The sequence below is a fragment of the Mytilus edulis genome, chromosome 1 (assembly GCF_963676685.1).
Source record: "Mytilus edulis chromosome 1, xbMytEdul2.2, whole genome shotgun sequence".
In the NCBI taxonomy this organism is placed as follows: Eukaryota; Metazoa; Mollusca; class Bivalvia; order Mytilida; family Mytilidae; genus Mytilus; species Mytilus edulis.
In genome coordinates, this window is record NC_092344.1 from 27,310,836 (window position 1) to 27,338,700 (window position 27,865).

At 34.3% G+C, this 27,865-nt stretch overlaps 2 long non-coding RNA genes across 3 annotated transcripts; both read left to right on the top strand.

The window, feature by feature from the left end:
• The first annotated feature begins 609 nt into the window (after positions 1-609).
• LOC139528866 (uncharacterized) lies at positions 610-4,028 on the top strand. Of its 2 annotated transcripts, none has more exons than XR_011665705.1 (3): positions 610-944; positions 2,460-2,599; positions 3,699-4,028. It is a non-coding gene; the product is annotated as an uncharacterized lncRNA (long non-coding RNA). The 2 variants fall into 2 exon arrangements; XR_011665707.1 differs by lacking the exon at positions 610-944 and adding an exon at positions 1,788-2,177.
• A 3,387-nt stretch (positions 4,029-7,415) lies between these two features.
• On the top strand, positions 7,416-27,081 carry LOC139528874 (uncharacterized). The gene is made up of 2 exons (XR_011665712.1): positions 7,416-7,484; positions 24,281-27,081. It is a non-coding gene; the product is annotated as an uncharacterized lncRNA (long non-coding RNA).
• The last annotated feature ends 784 nt before the right edge of the window (positions 27,082-27,865 follow it).

Consider the following 27,865-nt stretch of genomic DNA (forward strand, 5'->3'; position numbering starts at 1 on the left):
CCTTTGCACCTAGTGCGGACAAAAGTAATGCCGTACAATATTTTTTATTAACTTTTCTGTAAGGTAGCGGTGTTTGGTGTCTGACCCTTAACTTTGACCTACGTTAAAAAAAAACTGTGCTGAAGAACACCTTAGGTTTCTTCTCAAGGACACCTCAGCTACCCAGCTTCCTTTTGCACCTAGTGCAGACACAAGTATTGCCGTAGAACATTTTTTATTAACTTTTCTGTAAGTGTAAGGTAGACTATAAGGTAATAAGACTGTCCGACTCAATCTTTGAACCTACTTAAAAAAACCAATAAACTAAGCCGTAGAACACACTGTGTGTTTTCTCAAGTAGACCACATGTACACATCTTCTCTTTGCGCCTATTGCGGAGAATGATTTGACGTCAATATTTTTTATTAATTTTTCTGTAAGGTAGTGGGATAGAAGGTTGTTAGAAATAAAATATCCAAACCACTATTTCCCGATCAATAGAACTTTGCATATGTTATTTCCTTTTTTAAAAGTAATAACAAATCATTACCCTCTTCGTACAGGCTTGATTTAATATATTAACAACTATGTTTTCAAAAGTAACACACATTTGTGCCTCAGTATTGGCCCAAGACCACAATTAATGACCCTACTTTTCGTTGTTCACGAATATAGTTCCCTTTAATTAAGGTGTATTCTTTCTTTATTTTTTTTCTTTGCCTTTCTCATTGATTATTTAGTTTTTATGGGTTGGAAATGAAAGAAGATAGGTGAAATAAACTTTTGGATGTTGTATTTTAACTTATTTTGATATGGAAAGAGTGATTAGGCTAAGTGCAAAAAGGTGATATTTACAGTTTTCGGAACATCTCTTGACTTGTCAATAGGGGTAGGGATGTGTATTGGCTAATTTTGTAAAAGTGATTGCTTCAATCTTTCTGAATTTTGGATATACTTTTGGACAGGTACTATACATTACACACACAAAAGATTGGACAAAAGTGCATGGTGCAAATTTTTTAATGTGATAAAAAGTTATAAAGAACTAATAGAGGAATTAATTGTGGTCTGTGGCCTAAGAGGCTGATACCCAAATTCTTGAAAATGAAAAAAGGGCCAACTTTTTTGGCAGAAAGTCACTTCAAATGATAAATATTATTGTTTGATTGTAATTTTAATCAATTTTAATTTTTAAACTGGCAATATTATGCAATTTAAGGCATTTTTGGCCATTTTGATGCACTAAAAGCCCTTTGACCCCAGTTTCAGCCCTTTCTGTCAATAATGTTGGACCCTTTTTATATTTTAATAATATATTACTACTCTATTGTCTTACAAAACATCACATCTTCAAAATGGATGCATTTTATTTGAAATATAGTCAGAAATTAAAAGAAAGCTCTGCCCCTGGCTATAATGGGCAGTGTCAAATTTGGACAGGTTTATGTACACCTAATGGCAAATATGGAGTTATTAATTGTAAATATTCAGATGCCAGGGGGTGGAGACAAATGCATGTGCACAGGCTTGCCTACATGGTGCATCATCAGAATATCATTATTGATAAAACTGATGATGTTTCGCACCTGTGCCACAATTCGAAATGCATTACTGTCGAACATCTGTCGTTGGAACCTCATGGTTTCAACAACAGCCGGCAGTCATGCGTTTCAACCAGTTCCTGCTTGGGCCACCCAGATCCCCTCCCTCCATGCAGAGTGGAGTTGAAAATGGACAACAATAATTTGGGTAAAATGATTATCGGGTACTTCTATATTTTTAATTTCCTTCTCTTTTTTTTCTGGGGCGGGCAAAAAAAATATATTTTGTTATCAGAATGGGAGGAAAAAAGGAAAAGAAATTTGGAAACTACTGTACAACAACTTTAGATTCTTTTTTTAATATTTGGGTGGCCCTTAAAAGGACCTTTTATGATTCTGTTGGCTGGTGGTTCTGGTATCTCAGTCTGCAGCAGGTCTTGGAAGTTTTGGTTTGCAGTAGCTGTCATGGTCCTGGAACTGTAAGGCAGGCTGTGGATCTAGTTGACCTTTGCAGTAGTAGTCATGCTTTTTATTCAGTTCTCTCCATGTCTTGTGCTCTGCAAGCCTTTCTGCATTCTACTGTAATCTCCTTTTTTGAACTTCCGGTCTTAGAATATAATCTTGGTTATATGTAAAGTCAGTGTCCATTTTCTTGAGGTAACGTTTACTTCGTTCTGAAAGTTCTACTCCTAGATTCGTACATTTAAGTTGTGTTGAGGTTCCCGGCATGTTGTTGTTTCTATGTACTCCTGAAGCAAGTCGTCCTTCCATATTTTTGGAGTAAATAACATTTTTGGGCAAATTTACACTCAGTGCTCTATGAACTCCTTCATTTTTGTTGGTATTGTCATAAAGTTTCATGCTTTCAACAGCTTCTGTAGTTAATTTCATTTTCAGGATTTCTTGAAGTAAAAATTTATCTGTTTTATCCATTTGCAGGGCAGTGATCTGGTATGTTGACAAGTAATGTGAACGACTCCACCAGTTGAGTGCATCATCACCTTTGCAGACAATGGAATATTCAGGACACTGAGTGCAATCACCATCATAGCAGCGGAGGGTAGCATCGAGCACTTTTGGTAAGTCTTTGCTTATTTCATTAATGTTTTTGTCATATTTCTCCATCAGCTTCTTTAGTATCATGGAGCATCTGCACTTTAGATCTTTGCTAAATACCGTCTTAAGTTGTTTATTTTCCTCTTTGGTTTTACCATGGAACATTCCCGGGCTGTATTGAGCTCGCAAAGAGGCCCTGAATTGAGACTGTCCCAAATGTACATGGTCTGCCAGTCTTTCTACTTTCCACATTGGTTCCACAGCTGCAAGGGCTTCTTCAATACCTTTAGCTGAACGTCCATCTCCATCTGTGGTCACATACCGTACCAGACATTTCTGGAGTCCTATCTGGTTTCCCATCTCTTTTCCCAGCTCATACTCTGACAGGACAGCAGCTCTGTATAAATTTGCTGTACATTCTTCATGACCAGGACATTCTATTGGAAAGCCTTTCCCTCTAAGCCATGCCCCTTTCCAACACATCTTATTCTGTACAACAGCAGCTACAATAAACTTTCTATCTGTTATTGTTTCTATTCCCAATGCAAAAACTTGAGTCGCATTCTGACCAGGCTTCTTTTTACTAACTATTGTGTTGCTGTTGTATCGTGCATCCACAGTTATGTTAATTTCATTTTCTGGGACACCTCGCCTCCTGTTCACTTCTTTTACAAGTTCCAGTTTCTGTGCCATGTCTGTTTTGTTCAGCTTGACCATTTCAGCTGCTACTCTGCTGGATGTGCGTTGCATACTGCTTCTACATGGTGGTGGTGTGTCTATTCCTGCAAGTAGTTGCTGCACTGTTGTATTTCCAATTGGACAGTCCTGCAAAGCAGATGCTAGGGCTACATTTGGTTGTCCTGGGTTGGGTCCTGGTTTGCCATTAGCTATTTCCTTGTACATCTTCATTCTGTCTCCAATAAAACCACAGGCTATGCATTTTAAGGTAAACTGCCAGCAAGTTCCCCACTTTTTCTGTTCATAATAGTCAGCAATAAACATAGGACAGGATGGTGAGTCCACCTGGTGCTTATTATTATTAGTGTTGATCAAGCTTATATTTAGTTGACTGTCTATCCACCTCATGCCAGAATGTAATTCTTTATTTTCTTCTCTTTTCAGGTCAGCATTATCGAGCGGTCGAAGTGTACAGATGTTACCAGTCGTCTCCATTTTGCAGTCAGAAGATTTAAAAGTTTGCCGCACATAGGAAGTACTTGCACTAGCTGATTCAGGGATCTGTATTGACGTCTGGCTTCTGCTTCTACCACTGGGTTTGCCTGCTTGGAAGCATCCAGGATTTCTTGGAGAGTTGTCTTTCTTTGACCATTTCTTGGTATGACCTTTAGTGAACATTTTGAAAAATTAAATTGGATCAGTTATATCCCAACTTGGACTAATGGCATAAAATTTGGACACCCTGATATTTATAATAAAATGGTGTACAATATCTGCTTTGATGTACATATGTGTTCTTTGATGCAATATGTGGTATGGTGTTACAGAGACCACCTTCTGAGGCAACTCTAAATTAAGTGTTTTCTTAACAGTATCCAGTTGAGCCAATTATTTCATTTTCAGGGGTCCAGATTAAGATTGTTTGATCAAATCTATGAAAATATGTTTCTTAATAATTTATTGAGTAATCAATTTAACAAGAAAGCATATTGGATGTTTTCAATTAACTTTTTAAATAATTTTTGTTGTCAAATTTGATCATGTGAATGTATTTTTTAATAAAAAAAAATTCTTACAAAAATCTTTTAAAATATTTAAATCTCTTTATTGATAAAAATAAACAAATAGTTAAACTTCACTAAAAAGTTTATTTGAATGTGATATTTCAAGGAATAAAGAAATTACACTAGTTTGAAATTTTTATTACATGTAACATGACCTGGTGTTTCACATGAATATTGGTACCTCAGGTAAACAGGTCAAGTACCTGTGAATTTTGTCTAATTATTGTTTGAGTTATATTTTACTTATTAAAGATAAGATAAGCTTATTTTTAAGATAAGTTTTGAAAGTGAGTTTTGTATTTAAGTATTTTTAAAGGAATTTTATTTAATTTAATTTAGCTAAAAATACAAGAATTTTTGAAAAAACCCAATTTTTATTTAAAAAAACATGATTTTTTAAAAATTTTCTTTCAAATTCTTGAAATTTAGCCATTTAGCTGCTACAGACACCTTACTTTTTTAAAATATCTTGTTTAACAAGAAAGTTATTAAACTTTAACTTTTCCTAGTAGATACATGTTTTGTAAATTTCCTGCCATAAAATTCCTGTAAATTTTAACATGAGGGTAGTGTTATTAAAAGAATCAGGACTACCATAAAACTTGTCGGATTGATTTGAAATTTTGTATGCTGGTTCGATATAGAATAAACTTAATGCATGCTAATTTTAATTTAAGATTAAGGGTCTAATAGGCCCAAGACCACAATTAATGACCCTACTTTTCGTTGTTCACGAATATAGTTCCCTTTAATTAAGGTGTATTCTTTCTTTATTTTTTTTCTTTGCCTTTCTCATTGATTATTTAGTTTTTATGGGTTGGAAATGAAAGAAGATAGGTGAAATAAACTTTTGGATGTTGTATTTTAACTTATTTTGATATGGAAAGAGTGATTAGGCTAAGTGCAAAAAGGTGATATTTACAGTTTTCGGAACATCTCTTGACTTGTCAATAGGGGTAGGGATGTGTATTGGCTAATTTTGTAAAAGTGATTGCTTCAATCTTTCTGAATTTTGGATATACTTTTGGACAGGTACTATACATTACACACACAAAAGATTGGACAAAAGTGCATGGTGCAAATTTTTTAATGTGATAAAAAGTTATAAAGAACTAATAGAGGAATTAATTGTGGTCTGTGGCCTATTCGGTGTTAGGGCCGTTATGATGTTTAAAATATATTAATGATATGGGTTGATTTGACAATGAGTTGATGGTGACTCTGGAGGCGAAAGGCTTTTTACAGATAATACGCCTATAGATCATAATGTACCTAAGGAATTTAATATTTTGTTATTGTTTAAGGAAGTGGTCAAAAAGAAGGCTGGTAAAGTTTATCCAAATATAACAGAATTATTAATAGTTATGATATTCAATATGAGATACTATACAGAGTAATTTTTCTTTTTAATTTGAGGATGTTACATTAGAAACAATTCATACGCATAAGTATCTCGGTGTCATATTTAGTAATGATTTTGAATGGGGTAATCATGATCATAAACTGAGGAAAAAACCTTCAAAGTAGCTTAATATTTTACAAAAAAGGAAATTTACACTTAGACATTGTAAGAAGGGAATATTTGGAGAATAATTACATCACTTGTATTTGTCCAATTCTGGTGTATTTATCACAAGTTAGGGATAACAATGAGAAAGTAAATTCTGATCGATTGGAGTGTAACCACATCGAGGCTGCTCGAATAGTTACGGGATCAACAAATAATGATAATGGTAACAGTATCTTTAATGAGGCGTAATTTGAAAAAAAATAACAGAAGATGGGAGGTTAAAACACTAGCTTTTTTTATAAGATTAAACCAAGCTCCAGATTATTTGGTTCCGAATTTTGTATCAGATATTAATTATAATAATTTGAGTAACAATCAGAATACCACAATTCCCGTAAACCATTTATCAACTACTCCAGTCTTTTTCATCATCCATTACATTGTGGAATCCTTTGGACAGAAGTGTTAGACCTATTGCTTAATTGTTTTGTTTAAACGAAAGATGCATACACTATATTATAGAAACAAAAAAATCTCGGCGATTTTTTTTTAGAGGAAGACCATTTGCGTTTTTTACAACAGATGAAACGTTCTGCATTCTGACTTTATCAAATCAAATTTAAAACAAAGTATTAATTGTTCCTGTGGTTTAATCAATGAAAATATCGACCACTATTTAATTTATTGTATTAATTTTTCATCACCTAGAAATCTATTGTCAAATAAAATTACAAGTGTTTTTAATGTCGATATTACAATCGATTTACTATTTTGTCGGGGTGATGCGTTGAGTACTGAAGAAAATTATGTCTGTCTTTTCAAAAGTATATAAAAATGTCGAACGTTTTTCTGTGCCTTGATAACGGAAATTCCCTGTAAACAATACATGCGATTAAAATATTTCTATATAAGGGCTATAACCGAATGATATTGAAGTATAATTACTATCATATTATGTTACCAATAACAATTCATTGAATGTTAATGGAAGAATACGAATTAATTAATAGTTTTCTGCTGTTTCGTGTATATCCTTTCCTAAAAAAAAAACGTGTATATTACATGTAGAATTATGAGTATGAACAAGCTATATCTCCACAAGATTAGATTGCGCATCTAAAAATTACACACTGGAAAGTCGGCGGACTTATTTTTATTCATATTGTCAATAAAATGCACTTGATAAAAATCCATTGATTAGTTTGAACAGTCTCATTTAAGCTTCATGTCGTTAGGTTTTTCTATTTTCTTCGTATAGAATATGTAATGCGTTCATTTATAGATCTGTATTTTTCTTATTGCTTCGGAAAAGACGTTACTAAGTTGTAAACGTACGGCTGATCACTTTGTCAATTTTAACCATAACTATATGTTACATAAATGAAATATTATTATAGATTATCTTTTAAAGAGAATATGTCCGTTTTGTAATGTTGAATGCTGATTAACAGGATGACAAAGTAGAAAAGTGTTTTCTTTTCTCAACAACGACATCGTGTCATACAGTGCAAAATTAAAAAGTGCAAAGGGGGTTTGTCTTCATACTGTCATTATGTCATTCAAATGTATCATGTTACACAGGTAATACTGGTCGTTATTGAAGTAAAACAAAATCTATTAAATGAAGTCCTCCCATGTTGGATTTAAACCTTTGCAGTAAGTTTATTGATTTGTATTAGGATTTCTTAAATGGTTAATTGTAGAAATTCTTGATTTATTTGTTTAGAAATTTGAAGAACAGTTCTGTCCTTGCAAATGCTTGCCAAAGGTTACATTTGATTAAAATATGAACTGTATTATATTGAACGTTATTTCTCCCTTTTTTAAAAGCTTTTATCACTGATGTTCCAAAATGAACCTGGATTTTTTATCAAGTAGACCTAGGTTATCCGGCTTCCCTTTGCATCTAGTGCAGACAAGAGTATTGCTGTAGAACATTTTTTATTAACTTTTCTGAAAGGGTGGGATAGGGTGTCCGATCCCAACTTTGGACCTACTTTGAATAAAACTAAGCCAAACAACATCCTGGATTTTTTCTCAAGTAGTCTCAGCTATCAAGCTTCCCTTTGCACCTAGTGCGGACAAAATTGTTGCTGTAGAACATTTGTCATTAACTGTTCACTAAGGGTGGGGTAGGATGTCCGACCCTAACTTTGGACCTACTTTAAAAAAAACTAATCCAAACAACACCCTGGATCTTTTATCAAGTAGACATCAGCTACCCAGCTTCCCTTTGCACCTAGTGCGGACAAAAGTATTATGTAGAACATTTTTTATAACCTTTTCGAGAAGTGCGCGGTAGGGTTTCCGACCCCAACTTTGAACCTACTTTGAATAAAACTAAGCCGAACAACACCCTGAATTTTTTATCAAGTAGACCTCAGCTACCCAGCTTCTATTTGCTCCTAGTGCGGACAAAATTATTGCTGTTGAACATTTTTTATTAACTTTTCGGTTAGTCTGCGGTAGGGTTTCCGAACCCAACTGTTGACCTACTTTAAAAGAAAACACCAAGCCGAACAACACCCTAGATTTGTTTCTCATGAAGACCTCAGCTATCCAGCTCCATTTGCACCCAGTGCGGAGAAAAATATTGCCGTTGAACATTTTTTATTATCTTTTCTGAAAAGGTGGGGTAGGGTGTCCGATCTGAACTTTGGATATACTTTAAAAAACCTAAGACAAACAAAACCCTGGATTTTTTCTCAAGTAGACTTCAGCTACCCAGCTTCCCTTTGCTCCTAGTGCGGCAAAAGCATTACCGTAAAACATTTTTTATTAACTTTTCTGTAACAGTGGGGTAGGGTGTCCGACCCCAACTTTTGACCTAAAAAAAGGAGTGCCGAAGAACACCATGGATTTATTCTCTAGTAGACCTCGTCTACATATCTTCCCTTTGCACCTAGTGCAGACAAAAGTTTTGCCGTAGAACATTTTTTAGTATCTTTTCTGTATGGTTGGGATCAGGTTTCCGACCCCAACTGTGGACCTTCTTAGAAACAAAAGTAAGTCGAAATATACCATGGTTTTTTTCTCATGTAGACTTCAGCTACTCAGATTCCATTTTTCCTAGTGCGGACAACAGTATTGCCGTAGAACATTTTTTATCAATTTTTCTGTAAGGGTGAAATTAGGTGTCCGACTCCAACTTTGAACCTACTTTGAAGAAAACTAAGCCGAACAACACAATGGATTTTTTATCAAGTAGACCCCAGCTACCAAGTTTCCTTTGCACCTAGTGCGGACACAAGTATTGCCGTAGAACATTTGTTATTAACTGTTCACTAAGGCTGGGGTAGGATGTCCGACCCCAACTTGGGACCTACTTTAAAAAAAACTAAGCCGAGGAACACCCTGGATTTATTCTCAAGTAGACCTCAGCTACCCAGCTTCCATTTGCATCTAGTAAGGACGAAAGTATTGCTGCAGAACATTTTTTATTAACTTTTTCTGTAAAGGTGGTAAAAGGGTGTCCGACCCCAACTTTGAACCTACTTATATAAAAAAAAAATAATCCGAACAAAACCCTGGATTTTTTATCAAGTAGACATTCCACTGCACCTAGTGCGGACGAAAGTATTGCTATAGAACATTTTTTTTATTAACTATTCTGTAAGGGTTGGGTAAGGTGTATGACCCCAACTTTAGACCTACTTTAAAAGAAAAACAGATAAGCCGAACAACACCCTAGATTTTTTCTCAAGTAGACCTCAGCTACCCAGCTTCCCTTTGCACCTAGTGCAGACACAATTTATGCCGTAGAATATTTTTTATTAACTTTTCTCTAAGGGTGGGGTAGGGTGTCCGACCCAAACTGTGGACCTACTTAAAAATAAATGTAAGACGAACAACACGCTGGATTTTTTCTCATGTTGACCTCAGCTATCCAGCTCCATTTCCACCTAGTTCAAGCAAAAGTTTTTCTGTACAACATATTTTTATTAACTTTTCTTTAAAGGTGGGGTAGGGTGTCCGACCCAAACTTTGGACCTCTTTAAAAAAAACTAAGCCGAAGAACACCCTGGATTTTTTCTCAAGTAGATCTCAGCAAGCCAGCTTCCCTTTGCACCTAGTGCAGACAAAAATATTGCCGTAGAACATTTTTTTTTACTTTTCTGTAAGGTTCGGGTAGGGTGTCCGACCCCAACTTTGCACCTACTTTGAATAAAACTAATCCAAACAACACCCTGGATTTTTTATCAAGTAGACCTCAGCTACCCAGCTTCCCTTTGGACCTAGTGATGACAAAAGGATTGCCGTAGAACATTTTTTATTAACTTTTTCTGTAAGGGTGTGGTAGGATGTCCGACCCCAACTTTGGACCTACTTTAACAAAAAACTAAGCCGAAGAACACCCTGGATTTTTTCTCAAGTAGACATAAGCTACCCATCTTCTCTTTGCAAATATTGCGGGCGAAGGTATTGCCATAGAACATTTTTTGTTATGTTTTCTGTAAGGGTAGGGTTAGATGTCTACTCCCAAATTTGGACCTACTTAAAAAAAACTAAGCCGAGCAACACCCTGGATTTTTTTTCAAGTAGGCCTCAGTTACCCAGCTTTCATTTGCACCTAGTGCGGATAAAAGGATTGTCGTAGAACATTTTGTTTTTTACTTTTCTGTAAGCATGGTAAGGGTGGAGTAAAGTGTCCGACCCCAACTTTGGACCTACTTAAAAAAAAACTAAGCGATGAACTAACTGGATTTTTTCTGATATACACCTAAGCTACCCAGCTTCCCTTTACACCTAGTGCAGACACTAGTTTAGCCGCAGAACATTTTTTATTAATTGTTCTGAAAGAGTAAGGGTAGGGTTTTCGACCCAAACTTTTGACCTACTTTAAAAGAAAAAAACTAAGCCGAACAACACCCCAGATTTTTTCTCATGTTGACCTCAGCTTTCCAGCTGCATTTCCATCCAGTGCGGACAAAAGTTTTGCCGTACAACATATTTTTATTACCTTTTCTTAAAGGGTGGGGTAGGGTGTCCGACCCCAACTTTGGACCTACTTAAAAAAAAACTAAGCCGATGAACACCCTGGATTTTTTTTCATGTAGATCTCAGCTACCCGGCTTCCTTTTGCACTTAATGCAGACAAATGTATTGCCGTAGAACATTTTGTTTTATTAACTTTTCTGTAAGGTTGGGGTGGGGTGTCCGTCCGCAACTGTGGACCTACTTAAAAACAAAACTAAGCCGAAAAACATCATGGAATTTTTATCAAGTAGACCTCAGCTACCCAGCTTCCCTTTGCACTTAGTGCAGACACAAGTTTTTCCGTACACTTTATTAATAAACTTTTTAGTAAGGGGTGGGTAGGGTGTCCGACCCCAACTTTGGATCTAGTTAAAAGAAAAAAAATTAAGCAGAACAACACCCTGGATTTTTTATCAAGTAGACATCAGCAACCCAACTTTCCTTTGTACCTAGTGCGGACAAAAATATTGCTGTAGAACAGTTTTTTTTATTAACTTTTCTGTAAGGTTGGGGTGGGGTGTCCGACCCCAACTGTGAACCTACTTAAAAACAAAACTAAACCGAAAAACACCCGGGATTTTTTATCAAGTAGACCTCAGCTACCCAGCTTCCCTTTGCACCTAGAGCAGACACAAGTTTTTCCGTACAACATTATTAATAAACTTTTCAGTAAGGGTTGGGTAGAGTGTGTGACCCAAACTTTGGACCTAGTTAAAAAAAAAATAAGCCGAACAACACCCTGGATTTTTTCTCAATGATACATCAGCTACTAAGCTTTCCTTTGCATCTAATGCGGACAAAAGTATTGCTGTAGAACATTTTTTTATTATATTTTCTGTTAGGGTGGGGTAAAGTGTCCGACCACGACATTGGACCTACTTTGAATAAAACTAAGCAGAACAACACCATGGATTTTTGATCAAGTAGACATCAGCTACTCAGCTTCCCTTTGCATCTAGTGCGGACAAAGGTATTGCCGTAGAACATTTTTTATTAACTTTTCTGAAAGGGCGGGGTAGGTTGTCCGACCCCAACTTTGGACCTACTTTAAAAGAAAAAAAACTAAGCCAAACAACACCCTAGATTTTTTTTTACTTCAGCTATCCAGCTGCATTTCCACCTAGTGCGGACAAAAGTTTTGCCGTAGAACATTTTGTTTTATTAACTTTTTTGTAAGAATGGAGTGGGGTGTCCGACCGCAACTGTGGACCTACTTAAAAACAAAACTAAACCGAAAAACACCCGGGATTTTTTTTATCAAGGAGACCTCAGCTACCTAGCTTCCCTTTGCACGTAGTGCAGACACAAGTTTTTCCGTACAACATTATAAATAATCTTTTTAGTAAGGGTTGGTTAGGGTGTCCGACCCCAACTTTGGATCTAGTTGAAAAAAAAATTAAGCAGAACAACACCTTGGATTTTTTATCAAGTAGACATCAGCTACGAAGCTTCCCTTTGCATCTAATGCGGGCAAAGGTATTGCCGTAGAACATGTTTTGTTATGTTTTCTGTAAGGGTAGGGTAAGATGTCTAATCCCAAATTTGGACCAACTTAAAAAAAACTAAGCCGAGCAACACCCTGGATTTTTTCTCAAGTAGGCCTCTGTTACCCAGCTTTAATTTGCACCTAGTGCGGATAAAAGGATTGCCGTAGATCATTTTGTTTTAAACTTTACTTTAAGCATGGTAAGGGTGGAGTTAAGTGTCCGACCCCAACTTTGGACCTACTTTAAAAAAAAACTACGCGATGAACTGACTGGATTTTTTCTGATATAGACCTCAGCTACCCAGCTTCCCTTTGCACCTAGTGCAGACACAAGTTTAGCCGCAGCACATTTTTTATTAACTTTTCTGAAAGGGTAAAGGTAGGGTGTCCGACCCAACCTTTGGACCCACTTTGAATAAAACTAAACCAAACAACACCCTGAATTTTTTAGGAAGTAGACCTCAGCTATCCAGCTTCCCTTTGGACCTAGTACGGACAAAAGCATTGCCGTAGAACATTTTTTTTTAAATTTTTCTGTAAGGGTTGGATAGGATGTCCGACTCGAACTTTGGACCTAGTTAAAAAACAAAATTAAGCCGAACAACATCATGGATTTTTTATCAAGTAGACATCAGCTACCCAACTTCTCTTTGCACCTAGTGCGGACAAAAGTATTTCCGTAGAACATTTTTTATTGACTTTTCTGTAAGGGTAGGATAGGATGTCAGACCCAAACTTCGGATCTATTTTCAAAAAAAAATGAAGCCGAACATTACCCTTTACTTTTAATCAAGTAGACATCAGCTACCCAGCTTCCCTTTGCACCTAGTGCGGACAAAATTATTGCAGTAGAACATTTTTAATAAAAAAAATTAGTGATGGTTGAGTAGGTGTGCGACCCCAACTTTGGACCTAGTAAAAAAAAAAAATTAAGCCGAACCCTGAATTTTTCATCATGTAGACATCAGCTACCAAGCTTCCTTTTGCACCTATTGCAGATAAAAGTATTGCCGTAGAACATTTTTAATTAACTTTTTTTCTTAGAGTGCGTTAGGGTGTCAGACCACAACTGTGGACCTACTTAAAAAACATAACTAAACCGAACAATACCTTGGATTTTTTCTCAAGTAGACATCAGCTACCCAGCTTCCTTTTGCAACTAGTGCAGACAAAAGTATTGCCGTAGAACATTTTTAATAAACTTTTCTGTAAGGGTGGGTTAGGGTGTCCGACCCCAACTGTGAAACTACTTAAAAACAAAAAAAAAAGCCGAACAACACCCTTGATTTTGTTATCAAGGAGACCTCAGCTACCTAGCTTCCCTTTGCACGTAGTGCAGACACAAGTTTTTCCGTACAACATTATAAATAATCTTTGTAGTAAGGGTTGGTTAGGGTGTGCGACCCCAACTTTGGACCTAGTCAAAAAAAAGAAAATTAAGCCGAACAACACCCTGAATTTTTTATCATGTAGACATCAGCTACTAAGCTTCCTTTTGCACCTAGTGCGGACAAAAGTATTGCCGTAAAACATTTTTAATAAAACTTTTCAGTGAGGGTGCGTTAGGGTGTCCGACCCCAACTGTGGACTTACTGAAAAACAAAACAAAGCCGAACAACACGCTGGATTTTTTCTCAAGTATACCTGAGCTACTTAGCTTCCCTTGGCACGTAGTGCAGACAAATGTATTGCCGTAGAACATTTTTAATTAACTTTTCTGTAAGGTTGGGTTAGGGTGTCCGACCCCAACTGTGGACCAACTTAAAAAACATAACTAAACCGAACAATACCTTGGATTTTTTCTCAAGTAGACATCAGCTACCCAGCTTCCTTTTGCAACTAGTGCAGACAAAAGTATTGCCGTAGAACATTTTTAATAAACTTTTCTGTAAGGGTGGGTTAGAGTGTCCGACCCCAACTGTGGACCTACTTAAAAACAAAACTAAGCCGAACAAACACCCTTGATTTTTTCTCGAGTAGACCTCAGCTACCCAGCTTCCCTTTGCACCTAGTGCAGACAAAAGTGTTGTCATAGAACATGTTTTATTAATTTTTCTGTAAGGGTGGGGTAGGGTGTCCGTCCCCAACTTTGGGTCTAGTAAAAAGCAAATTAAGCAGAACAACACCCTGGATTTGTTATCAAGTAGACATCAGCTACCCTGCTTCCTATTGCACCTAGTGCGTACAAAAGTATTGCCGTAGAATATTTGTATATAACTTTTCTGTAAGGTAGGGTTAGGGTGTCCGACCCCAACTGTTGACCTACTTCAAAACAAAACTAAGCCTAACAACACCCTGGATTTTTTCTCAAGTATACCTCAGTTACTCAGCTTCCCTTTGAACTTTGTGCAGAAAAAAGTATTGTCGTAGAACATTTTTAATTAATTTTTCTGTAAGGGTGGGTTTGGGTGTCCAACCCCAACTGTGGACCTACTTGAAAACAAGACTAAGCCGAACAACCCCCTTGATTTTTTTCTCAAGAAGACCTCAGCTGCCCAGCTTCCCTTTGTACCTATATAGCTAGTGCAGACAAAAGTATTGCCGTATAACATGTTTTTTTGACTTTTCTGTAAGGGTGGGATAGGGTGACCGACGCCAACTTTGGACCTGGTTAAAAAAGAAATAAAGCCGAACAACACCCTGGATATTTTATCAAGTAGACATCAGCTACTCAGCTTCCCTTTGCACCTAGTGTGGACAAAAGTATTGTCGTAGAACATTTTTAATTAACTTTTCTGTAAGGGTGGGTTAGGGTGTTCGACCCCAACTGTGGACCTACTTACAAACAAAACTAAGCCGAACAACACCCTGGATTTTTTCTCAAGTAGACCTCAGCTACTTAGCTTCCCTTTTGCAACTAGTGCAGACAAACGTATTGCCGTAGAACATTTTTAATTAACTTTTTCTGTATAGGTGGGTTTGGGTGTCAGACCCAACTGTGGACCTACTTACAAACAAAACTAAGCCGAACAACACCCTGGATTTTTTTCAAGTAGACCTCAGCTACCCAGCTTCTCTTTCCACCTAGTTGAGCCCAAAGCATTGCCGTAGAACATTTCTAATTAACTTTTCTGTAAGAGTGGGTTAGGGTGTCAGACCCCAACTGTGGACCAACTTAAAAACATAACTAATCCGAACAACACCCTGGATTTTTCTCAAGTAGACCTTAGCTACTTTACTTCCCTTTGCAACTAGTGCAGACAAAAGTGTTGCCATATAACATTTTTTATTAACTTTTCTGTAAGGGTGGAATAGGGTGTCCAACCCCAACTTTGGACCAAGAAAAAAAATTAAGCCGAACAACACCCTGGATTTTTTATCAAGTAGACATCAGCTATCCAGCTTCCCTTTGCACCTAGTGAAGACAAAATTATTGCCGTAGAACATTTTTATTAAAAATTTTAGTGAGGGTTGGGTAGGTGTGCGACCCCAACTTTGGACCTAGTCAAAAAATATAAAATTAAGCCGAACAACACCCTGGATTTTTTCTGAAGTAGACCTTAGCTAGTTAGCTTCCCTTTGAAACTAGTGCAGACAAAAGTATTGCCGTAGAACATTTTTAATTAACTTTTCTCTAAGGGTGGGTAAGTGTGTCCGACCCCACTTGTGGACCTATTTAAAAAAAAAACTAAGCCGAACAACACCCTGGATTTTTTCACAAGTAGACCTCAGCTGCCCATCTTCCCTTTGCTCCTATATAGCTAGTGCAGACAAAAGTATTGCCGTAGAACATTTTTAATTAACTTTTATGTAAGAGTGGGTTAGGGTGTCAGCCCCATCTGTGGACCTACTTAAAAACATAACTTAGCCGACCAATACCTTGGATTTTTTCTCAAGTAGACATCAGCTACCCAGCTTCCTTTTGCAACTAGTGCAGACAAAAGTATTGCAGTAGAACATTTTTAATTAACTTTTCTGTAAGGGTGGGTAAAGGTGTCCGACCCCAACTGTTGACCTACTTACAAACAAAACTAAGCCGAACAACACCCTGGATTTTTTTTTTTAAGTAGACCTAAGCTGCCCAGCTTCCCTTTGCACCTAGTGCAGACAAAAGTATTGTCGTAGAACATGTTTTATTAACTTTTCCGTAAGGATGGGATAGGGTGTTCGACCTCAACTTTCAACCTAGTTAAAAAAAAATTAAGCCGAACAACACCCTGGATTATTTATCAAGTAGACATCAGCTATGCAGCTTCCCTTTGCACCTAGTGCGGACAAAAGTATTGCGTAGAACATTGTTTTTATTAACCTATCTGTAAGGGTAAGCACGAACTATCTTCAATGCAAATTCGAAAATTTCGAAACAATCTTTCACAGAGGTTCGGCATTTTTTCTCTGTAAAATGATGAGGCATTAATCATAAAGAAAGCCGATAAAAGTAACAATGATGTTATTTTAGATAAGGTCAATTCCCATCTTAAAGGCGATCGCCAATCAAATACACAACATTACACCAAATTGGAAAACTTTGACCTAAAAGCACTTAGATGTATTATCAATACATATGTCAAAGGGATGTACACCAAAGGTGTTATAGATTACGCCACATTTAGTTACCTTAATAATGGTAATCAAATTGAGTATGGGCCTGGGTATATGCATATCTTGCCTAAAATACACCGATTAAATGAATCGGGATAAGTAAAAATCAATAAATATGGGTTTAACATTGATAACATAATGCCACCATGTCGGGCAATCATATCTCAGATTTGTACTGTCACAGAATCTATTGGATGCGATATCGATTATGTTGTAGTACCTATGGTACAAAAACAACATACGTATATAAAGGATAAGTCTAATCTAATATACAAGTTGGAAAGAGTTAAGCCTAATGCAGATTGCTGGCTGTGTAGTTTTGATGTAGTTTCACTGTACACTAATTGCCCGATTGATGAATTATTATCGGCAGTTAGAATTTCGTATGATCAGTTTGATAAATCAGATTACAAAATCAAATGCCCACCTACGGATGATTTAATCTATTTCCTTAGATCAATTTTAGAGAACAAAATTATGGACGGCTTTATAAGCAAAAAATAGGAGCCGTGATAGGAGTAGTGCCAAGCACGGAAATCTGTAATATACTCATGTATAAAATTATGAAAGAAATTCTTTCGTAGTTTGAACATAGAAAAAATAAATTTTTCTTGATGTTAATATTTTCAAAGGAACAAAATTTTCTAATGAAATTATTTTGGATGTGAAAACACACTTTAAACCGACAAATGCCTTCCTTTATCTAGATCGTAAACGCTGTCACAGTAGACATGTGTTTGCAGGGTTTATCAAGGGCGAAGTTATCAGATACGTTAGAACAACAAATCATGATGTTGATTTACAATATATTTTGTTACAGTTAAGATTGACCTTAATAAAGAGAGGATACAAGGATATTGCAATCGAAAAGTACATAACTGAGGCATTATCATGTAATAGATCTGATTTAGTCAGAAAAAAAGGCCAAACAAAACACAATGGAAGTTCCTTTAGTATTGGCAACGAAATTTAATCCATGCATTCATAAATTAAAACAATGCATTAGTAAACATTTAGATCTACTAAAACAGGATGCAGTTTGCAACGAAATATTTTCAAGCAAACCAATAATAGCTTATAAAAAGCATAAAAATATTGCAGACCTATTGACAACGACAACATTGAAATAAATTGATATAGGTAAATCCCTGATGATGGCGGGCATAAAATGCTTAAACCCTTTCATAAATGTTATACATTTATCATTAGCATATAATACAAAAACCGCAGAAAAACTAAATTAGTGTCGGATTGATGTACAGCAATTGCAAGTCTAGTAATACTAGCATCATGTGATCAATATTTTGTAATATTTACAATGAAGTTCTTATAATATGTCTACGGAGTCTTCCGAATAAGATTGTTTGCTATCGGAATTCGGATTGATGTTGGAATACGTGGATGTTAGGTGTCACTTTTATACAAAATCTGGTAAAAAGAAGCTGTAGTTTTGATAGTATAAAAATAAGCTATAAGTGTGGAATGATCTCCAATGAGACAACTATCTACTATATAAATGCCTTACAAATGTAGATGAGAGCAATACTAGCTATAGGTCACCATACATTCTTTAAATTTGATAACAAGCAAAGCCAATACCTTAAATTTAGCTATAACGCCAACACATTCATTACACATGAAGACAATATAAAACACTAGAATACATATGACTTCCTACAGTATTTGCATATACATGATAATACATTGTACTATAAATAAAAAAATCGCATACCATGTGATTATAGATTCCTTAAGCATTCCCAACAACTAATTTTGAGGTCAAGGTCAAAGATTTTAAAAATAGACATAATTAGTTCAAAAAAGTGGTTTCCAAGTGCTTAATAAAAAACATGTATTTCTTTTATGGGATTGACCAAGTGCTTAGATATATGGCCATTTATAATTAATGTTAACTCAAATATGATTTTTTTTGGTACGGGATGTTGTATATTTGGTGTCAGCAAAGTTCCACTCAAATGTTTTGTTTTCTACTGTGTGATGCATTGCTAGGAGACATAGAAATAATGAGCTGCTGTCGATCTTGTCTTTTAAGTGTTACCATATTACCATATGTGCAATTCAAACCATATTTTAATAAAATACATATCGTTTTTTTATTTACTCAGGTCACAAGATACCTGTACCTAATAATTTTTCATGTGAAATGATCCCATTCTATTTTGAAGGAAATTTACCCATACAGAAAAGGAAGCTAGAGACTCCAAGAGGCAGGAAATGAAAATAATAGGCAATCACACACCCATATCAGATAATAAAATTGAATCGAAAATTTAAAGTTTGAATTTTATGTTATTGAAACTATTAATTTACAAACTTCCTCAAAATGTGAATTTTTTTATTATTGTTTAGAGGCTATGGATATTTGACCATCATCAATGTGTAAGCACATTGATTTCCATTCAACTTCAAGAACTTTATTTTATGTTTTTATGGGAATTTCTGTTGTAATAAGTTTTAAAGTTTTGTATGGATATCCACATTTTGAATCATTCTGAATGTTTTCTGAATGTATCTGAATCATCCTGAATCTGTCTGAATCCATCTGAATCCATCAGAATGTTGTCTGGATATTTCTTGATATTTCTGAATGTTGTCTGATTATTTCTTAATCTTTCTGATTAAGTTCAGAATTTTTCTGAATTCATTCTAAATAATGACTTAAATCATTCTTCCATTATTCTGATGTTTGTCTGAATGCTATTCTGTTTTTTGTCTAAATGTTCGTATGACAATTCTGAATTTTTCCTTAAAAGTCCGAAATCCAGCAAAAATTCAGACATTTTCGTAAATGTACATTATTTTAGCCATTCAGACATTATTCAGAAAAAAATAAGAAAACATAAGAATACTGGTCAGACAGAATTCAGACGCCATTTTTTCATGCGGGAGCTCTGAAATGATGATTTTTGCCATTTCTTTGCATTTAAGTCTAATATATGTGTAAGTCTAATGATAACTATGAAAGATAGATAGACACTTTAAATAGCAATGGTAAGCAAGAAGAGGTCTGCAAATAAGTCAAAGTATGCCGAAATTGTGAGTTGACTCTTTATAGGAGTTTTTGCACTTAAATGACAATTTTTTTCACCCTTTCTTGTGTTTTGGGCAAACACTTAATATAGAGATGAAATGTAAACAGAAAAAATTATCAGCAATAGAAGATCAACAAAAAGATTTTTGTCATGTATTATATTATAGTGTACAATGTTGAAGAGTGTTCATTGTTGAAGATTTACATAGACCTAGGTAATGAAGGACACATGCTCTTTAGAGCCTCTAGATATATTAGCAATGACACCAATTATATTTGTTTTTAGTCACATTGACATGAGGTCAGTGTCTCTATCATACTATGTGTTGAGAGGGGGATGAAATCCAATTTTAGCACTAATTCATAAATTCACATTTACTTGATAATTTGTGTTGACTGTTAAGACAATGGAGAGGGCATTCTGTTTCAAATGTCATACTATTTTTAAATCCTTGATCTTGATATAAATGTTGGTCTGTTGTGCTGTTAGATTACAACTAGGGTATACGATTAATGACGTATCAGACATATGGGTGTCAGTATATCAGGGCTGCCCCGTTTTGACATACTTACTTTCATTTTGCAAATGGCAAAATGGCAAATGTATCATTACATATTGTGGATGGTTTTCAGTGTATAATATTTTCTGTAATTTGTTTTCTCACTAACCTGCCGTAATTTAAACATTTTTAATTGAAATTATCTATGATGTAAGATCAACATTTTAGTATGGGCTTTTAAGTCTGCATTTTAATTCTGGGTCGTTTGGTGTTAGTTATTTAATTTAGGGTTTAAAGATAGGTTGGAGTTGGATAATTTTTCACAAACTTATTCATTAATTACATCTGTTTAGAAATTTGAAATTAAGATTTCATAGTTACCACATTTTTATTTAATTTTTAGGTGAACAAAGACTCTTCATTATCTGGTATTGATTCCATAACTGATAATTTTGAAAGTACCAGTCTAGATTCAGACTCTTTTACCTATTTCAAAAGTAAAAACACAACTAGAATTGAGGAGTATTTTAATCCAAGAGTCCTTGGACAGCATGCTGGGGAACTACTTCTGAATCTACACGAATTAACAAAGAAATGTGATACTAGTATCTCAATTGTTTGTAAAACAATTGAAAGGTCTTTCCTCTAAAAGTGATGTGTTCGTAATGTACTTTGTACGACCTTTCGTTTGATATACGACAAGCATACCTTCTGAAACTTTTCACTTTTTACACTTAATAGCCTCATCAGCCTACATTTTTGAGATCGGAAGTATGATGTATGTAACACAGGATAGATGAGCTTGAATTTGATATGCGACAACGTCATGTTCTAGAAAAGTGGATTTTTGCACTTAATAACCCCATCCAACTAATTTTTGGAGGTCGGGAATTTGATATTTCAAATGTACACATCATGACCCTTTATTTGATATACAACAACGCAATCGTAAAAGATTTTTTTTTATTTTTGCACTCAATGACTCCATCATACCAATTTTTCGGGTACGTCAATTTGAAATTTGAAATGTACGCTTTATGTTCTTTCATTTGATATGCGACAACCTTACCATCTGAGAAATTTGAATTTTTGCACTAAATGACCCCACCCTTCCACCTGGGATTAAAAAGAGGTTTAAAATTTTCATTTTTAAGCAGAGTTTATTGAGACCTTCTATTTGATATATCAGTTGACCCCTTTTGACAAAGTGTCAAAAATGATGCAATATCAACGATATATATAGAAGTTATGCAAAACATGAAAATTTCAAAATAATTTTTTGGTGTTTTTTTCCATGGAATGTTTTTGGTATTTGGTCAAACATATAACTATGTGAACCTTTTCAATTTCTTAAACATTTTAAGTGGTAAGCTGTTGTTGATTCAGAAATACATGCCGCCGCTCGCAAAATTTCAAACTGCATTATGTCTAAAACGACAATATATATCTCAAATCTGTTAAATGGTAAATGATCTACAGTTAAAGGACAACATTATAGAAAAAGAATTTGGACAATTTCAAAGTTCACCAAAGTCACAATTAATCATCAAATATATGATTTTATACGCTGTATGTAGGCAGCAAAGTCTTATCGTTTTCCTAATATGTAAGCTTGAAATTGCAGCGTAATTTTTTTTTGCACTCTGTGACCTTTGACCTTGGGTGCATATTGAAGGTCACATGCATTAGAGATTATTGGTGAAGATCCCAAGTCTCTACGACTTCCGGTTCTCGAAATAGATTTTTTCTAAAATTGTGTACAATTTATCAAAGGGAATAACTCCTTATAAGGGTTAATAACAAAATAATTGTATATGTTCATTAACATTGCCATCTGTTTCTGTACATGTTGCCGTTTTCAAATCGATTCTATCTCTAATACTTTTTAAGAAAAATGCAAAGGAAAGAAATTGTTTTAAGGGGATATAACTCTCATAGGGCAAGATGAAATCCTATTCAGCCTCATATGGTAATACATCATGATGAGATGTACCTATTGTCTAAATAAGTTCATGATATCTTTAGAAACAACGAAGGGGGGGGGGGGTCATGTTGAAAAAAATCAATAAAAGGGAGATAACTTCATAAGGGGATGATGAAATCCTTAACAATGTCATCTGGTAATACTTCATAATGAGGTCTATCGATGCTTAATATTTGGTATTAATAACTTTAAAAGAAACAAGATGCGGGCATGTCAGGAAATGTTGGCAGAAAAAAAAATAAAAATAAAAAAAAAGAACAAAATAAATTAGAAAAACAATAAGGTCTTTCCTCGCGTAGAGGAAAGACCTTAAAAATGACAAAACTTAAGATGTCAGGAATTATAGTAAACAAAACAGATGTCAATATTAAGTATACACCTTAAGGTGATACCCAACACCTTCACTAAAATTAATTTGATTCGTTTAATTTTCATAAAATTTTGACAAAGCATTTACTTTGACTCTTTGACAAAAACATAAAAAAAATTAAAAAAATGAACCAACCATTTTATCAGAAAAATGTAATGGTTACATAGCAGTTTGACAAACAATAATTTTGATCATTGAGAAGCTAAATATTTCTATAACAACACAACGTGATTTAATGTTTAGCTGATTTTACAGAGTTATATTCCTGTAGTGTTAGGTAACACCTTCATTGACATATAGAAGATATTAATCAGATCAGCAAAATATGAAGTATAAAATGTTATTAAAAAAAATTCCTAAAATACAGTATTAAAAATTGCTTGACACATTCGAGACATGTGAATAATAGCAACAACTGTTTGAAGGCATCACCTTGTAAGAGTCACATACATTTTCAATTTTGTGTTGCTCATGGTTTATTTCTAAATAATTTCTAAAAGTTACTGGATATTGTATCAGAAAAATACAGGGTTGGCTTCATTCCTCCCCTTTCATGGCATAAAAAATATGCAAGTTTTGCCTTGCTCCTCTTGCAAAAGCTATTCCATTAACCTAAATTCAAAGGTTTGGCCCTGAATTTAATAAATATTCTTTTAATTTATTGTAGTCTTTTTGCTCACTAATCAGAGATGACACTTGACAAATTGGTTATATTAATGGACATAGAAATACCGGGCGTCCGTCTGTCCATCTGTCCTTCCGTTTGTCTGTCAGGTCCTCTTAGCGCTCTCACATATACAATTCTTGTCAGATTTTTATGAACTTATATCATAGGTTTATATCAAAAATGTCTAGGACAAGTTTGAAAATCAGTGCCGATCAACTATTTAAAAAAAAGTTATGTCCCTTGGAAATATTAATTACATGGAAAATTGCATTGCTAGCACCCTCATGTGTATAATTCTTGCCATATTTTTATGAATCTTATATCATAGGTTTATATCAGAAATGTCTAGGGCAAGTTCGAAAATCAGTGCCGATCAACTATTTTTAAAAGAGTTATGTCCCTTGGAAATATTAATTACATGGAAAATTGCATTGCTAGCACTCTCATGTGTATAATTCTTGCCAGATTTTTATGAATCTTATATCATAGATTTATATCAGCAATGTCTTGGACAAGCTTGAAAATCTACTATTTTTAAAAGAGTTATGCCCCTTGGAATTAATTACATGGAAAGTTGCACTGTTAGCGCTATCTTGTATACAATTCTTGCCAGACTTTTATGAAACTTATATCAGCAATGTCTCAGATAAGTTCGATAATCAGTGCCGATCAATTGTTTTTAAAAGAGTTATGCCTCTTGAAAATATCAATTACATTGAAAATTGCACTGAAGCATTCCAAAGCTTACATTTCTATAAGATATTTATAAAACGTTTTATAGGAACAAAAAAAATAATTTGTTTTTTAGTTTTTGCCCTCATATTTTTTGTTGTTGAAATGTACATATATATTGAGTATTGTTGTTTTGTTTCAGGTGATACTAACATTGTTGGAAATGTCGCAGGATCACTTTGATAAACTAAAAAAATCAACAACAAATTGAGGAAAGTGACAAAGCTGTTATTTATTACTCCAGACCTTTTGATATCATTTATGTTTATGATAGAAACACATTAATTGACTGCTTTATGAGATTAAACAATATTGAATATAAATAGACATGTTTTTATATCACCCAATAATATTAAATTATACTGTATATCTGGAAATATTGTGCAACTTAATCGGTAGTTATTGTACCCCAATGTTTTTGTTCATTCAAATGGATTGTACTTGGCTATGAAAGGAGAAAAAATAAAAGCAGTGATTATTTAACTTTTCAAAGGCCCAAACTGCATACAAAATTTGATGCAAAAATAAACTGATATACGGTGTATTGGTACATGTGCATTATCATTGTGTGTTAGCATTTACTTGGTGCAATGTAATTGATTACAAAAATAAGAAATATAATTGATGCCTAAAAAGCAGCTTATTCAGACCTTTTTAATGATGGACATACTTTATTTAGATATAAGGTATATCCCCTTTTTTAGGCAAAAAAAAAAACCAAGAATTAATTGTATGGGGGAGGGGAGGATGAAATTTAATGGGTGGTGGTTATTTAAGAAAGATTGCTTGAACGTTTAATTGAAATAACCATTTTAAAATGTATGCATGGTGGGGTCAAAGTCAAACCAGATTAAACAACAGTATTTGGTAACCATAAAGAAAAATCTTTGATCATTTAAAAAATGTGTGATTATACATTCATTGGGGGCCACAAGAGGGTGCTACAAATTTGTGTTTATTAAGTAATATTATTGCCAACTTTTTCTGAAAGCTTGGTTCACAATTTTTGAACAAGCAGTCCTGCAGACGAAAATGTTTGCTCTAATTGCACGGTTGAAGCGGATAGGCTAAGGTCCACATTTTTGACTAAAATGTTAGCTTAGGGAAACTGTCCTTGTGTATAGACGACTTCTTCTTGGGGCCATTTTATATGACAATTAAGCACAAACATGCTTAACAAAACGTATTCTAACTATGATTAATCCTTGATTACTATTTAATTGTCAGATGGGCATTCACAGGAAAATTAATTTTATATAAAAAGGGTGTTCTAACAGGGAACTGATTAGTAGAGTATCCTTTTGGTATTCGATGCTCAGTACTACCGAGCAATACTTGAGTACTCTAGTACTCGTTGACAATCCTAATATATAGATAGTTTTTTGCACATAATTGATGTACCAACATGACATCATATATCCTGTTCTGGCATCAAACTTGAACTATTGACATTTTAAAAACTTTTTGTACCCTTCAGAATGTAATAAAATTTGACAAAAATAATATTTGCAAGTTAAAAGTGCGAGTGTTTTGTATATGATGGAGAAATTGCATATCTCCTTTGCCATGGAGGATATGTGCATCGTTTTGACCTTTCAAAGTCATTAATGACCCAATGAATAGCCAATAGAAATGCCGCAATATTGCTTCAAGATGATGAATAAGTCAATCAAATTACACAATTTTCGTATCACATTCCATGCAGTAGTATGACACAAGAAATATCTCTTCATGTGAGAAATAGATAAAAGGCATACACCATAAAGAGCATTAGTTCTATTTATATTCTGCCTAAATGTAAAACAGAAATATACTATAAAAAAAAAATACAAGATAAACGAATGTCCTTGGTTCTGTTTCAATTTTCGGTTATGAAAAATAAGAAGTAAGATAAACAAACGTAGAAACAGATAATAATAGTGTTTTAAATGACATCTGTGAAGGCAGCTTTTATTTTTTATGCTCTAAGGAAATAATAAAGTATATGAAGTTCTTATTTTTTGTTACACAACTATTTTAACCAAAAAATTACACAGCATTTGTCAAAGCTAACAATACGTCATTTGTATTGCATTGATTTACTGTAAGCATCAGTTGTGGGCTATTTTGTATCTTGTTGTACATGTTATCAATGATTATCATTTTGTCATAATTGTATGTAACATATACTTGATAACCTATTAAATTAAGTGCATAAATGTATATTTAAAGAAGTTATTTAAATGATTGTTATTATGCCAAATATGTTAAAAACATTTAGGGCTGATGTTTTTTTATGATGCATTTTATTTTGAATAAGAAATTATGTTACAAAATGCATATTACCAATTGTAGATACATGTGGAATGTGTCATATTTATATAATTATAGTGCTACAGTAATACTTTTAAAATGTTTCTTTTTTTCTTTTCTTTTTCTTCTGGGTTATTTCATGTTATTACAGTACCTTGATGAGATCAACATGGAAGAGTATTGCCAATTTTAGAATGCAATTCTGTTGATTAATTTAAATTCTATATTTTTTTCCACCATAGAACTTGTTTAATAATCTTGACATAAATAATAATTTTTGAACTTTAAGTAAGAAGATTCCTTGGTAGTTGTTGTTTATATCCTCTAGACAGGGTTTCATAAGCGGATTTATAGGAATTCATTGGCTCAAATTGGTTGCAAATAACAGATTTGATTCATAACAATTTTAGACTAGTTTATTGTCTCATTCCATAGATGAGAAAGCCATTAATTTGAGCGTTTGTTTTACTCATATGATAATCAGCTGGGATTCAACATAGAAACAATTCATTCCAGTAATGTAAATGTACAGATATTACCTTTTCCTTTTGATCTGCAACATTTATGTAGTGGAAGCGAGACATAACAATCCTATATTCCATCATCGGCAGTGACGTTGTATGCTCAGTGTGTGGATTAAGATTTTTCAGACATCATTTACTTTGCAAAACTTCATTTTATTACATTTTTACAGAAGCTTTTTATGTCCAAAAAGACAGTAATATTAAAACATTTTTTTTTTCCATTTTTGTCGAGCCTTCGGCTTTAGTCGAAAACGCGTGACACAGCGATCCTGCATTCCGTCGGCGTCGTCGTCGTCGTCGGCTGAGGCGTCCACAAATAATCACTCTGTGGTTAAATTTGTAGAAATTTTAATAACTTTCTTAAACTATCCTGGATTTCTACCAAACTTGGACAGAAAATTGTTTATATTCATAAGATAGTATCCTGAAGTAAATTTTGAAAAAATAAAATTCCATTTTTCCCGTATTTTACTTATAAACGGACTTAGTTTTTCTGCCACGAAACATTTCAGTAAAACCAAGTCCAGTTATAAGTAAAATACGGAAAAAATGATAAAACTATTTTAACAAAATTTACTTCTAGATACAATCTTTTGATCATAAAAAAGCTTCTGTCCAAGTTTGGTAGAAATCCAGTATAGTTTAAGAAAGTTATTGAAATTTTAAATCTTTAGCCACAGAGTGAATGTGCTGGTGTCCTGTAGCCATTCTTCCCCTATTCCAATTTTTCTGGGGTAAAACCAGGATCAGGCCAATGTTTCCCCCTTGTAGCACGAGAAGCTAAATCCCCCCCGGTAATATAACGTCGGCGACGTAAGTTGGACATGTTTAATAAAAATAATATAATAGTAACTTTTGATTAAAATGAATAAGAGGATAAACCCATAAGTAAAAACTAATCTTCCGGAGAA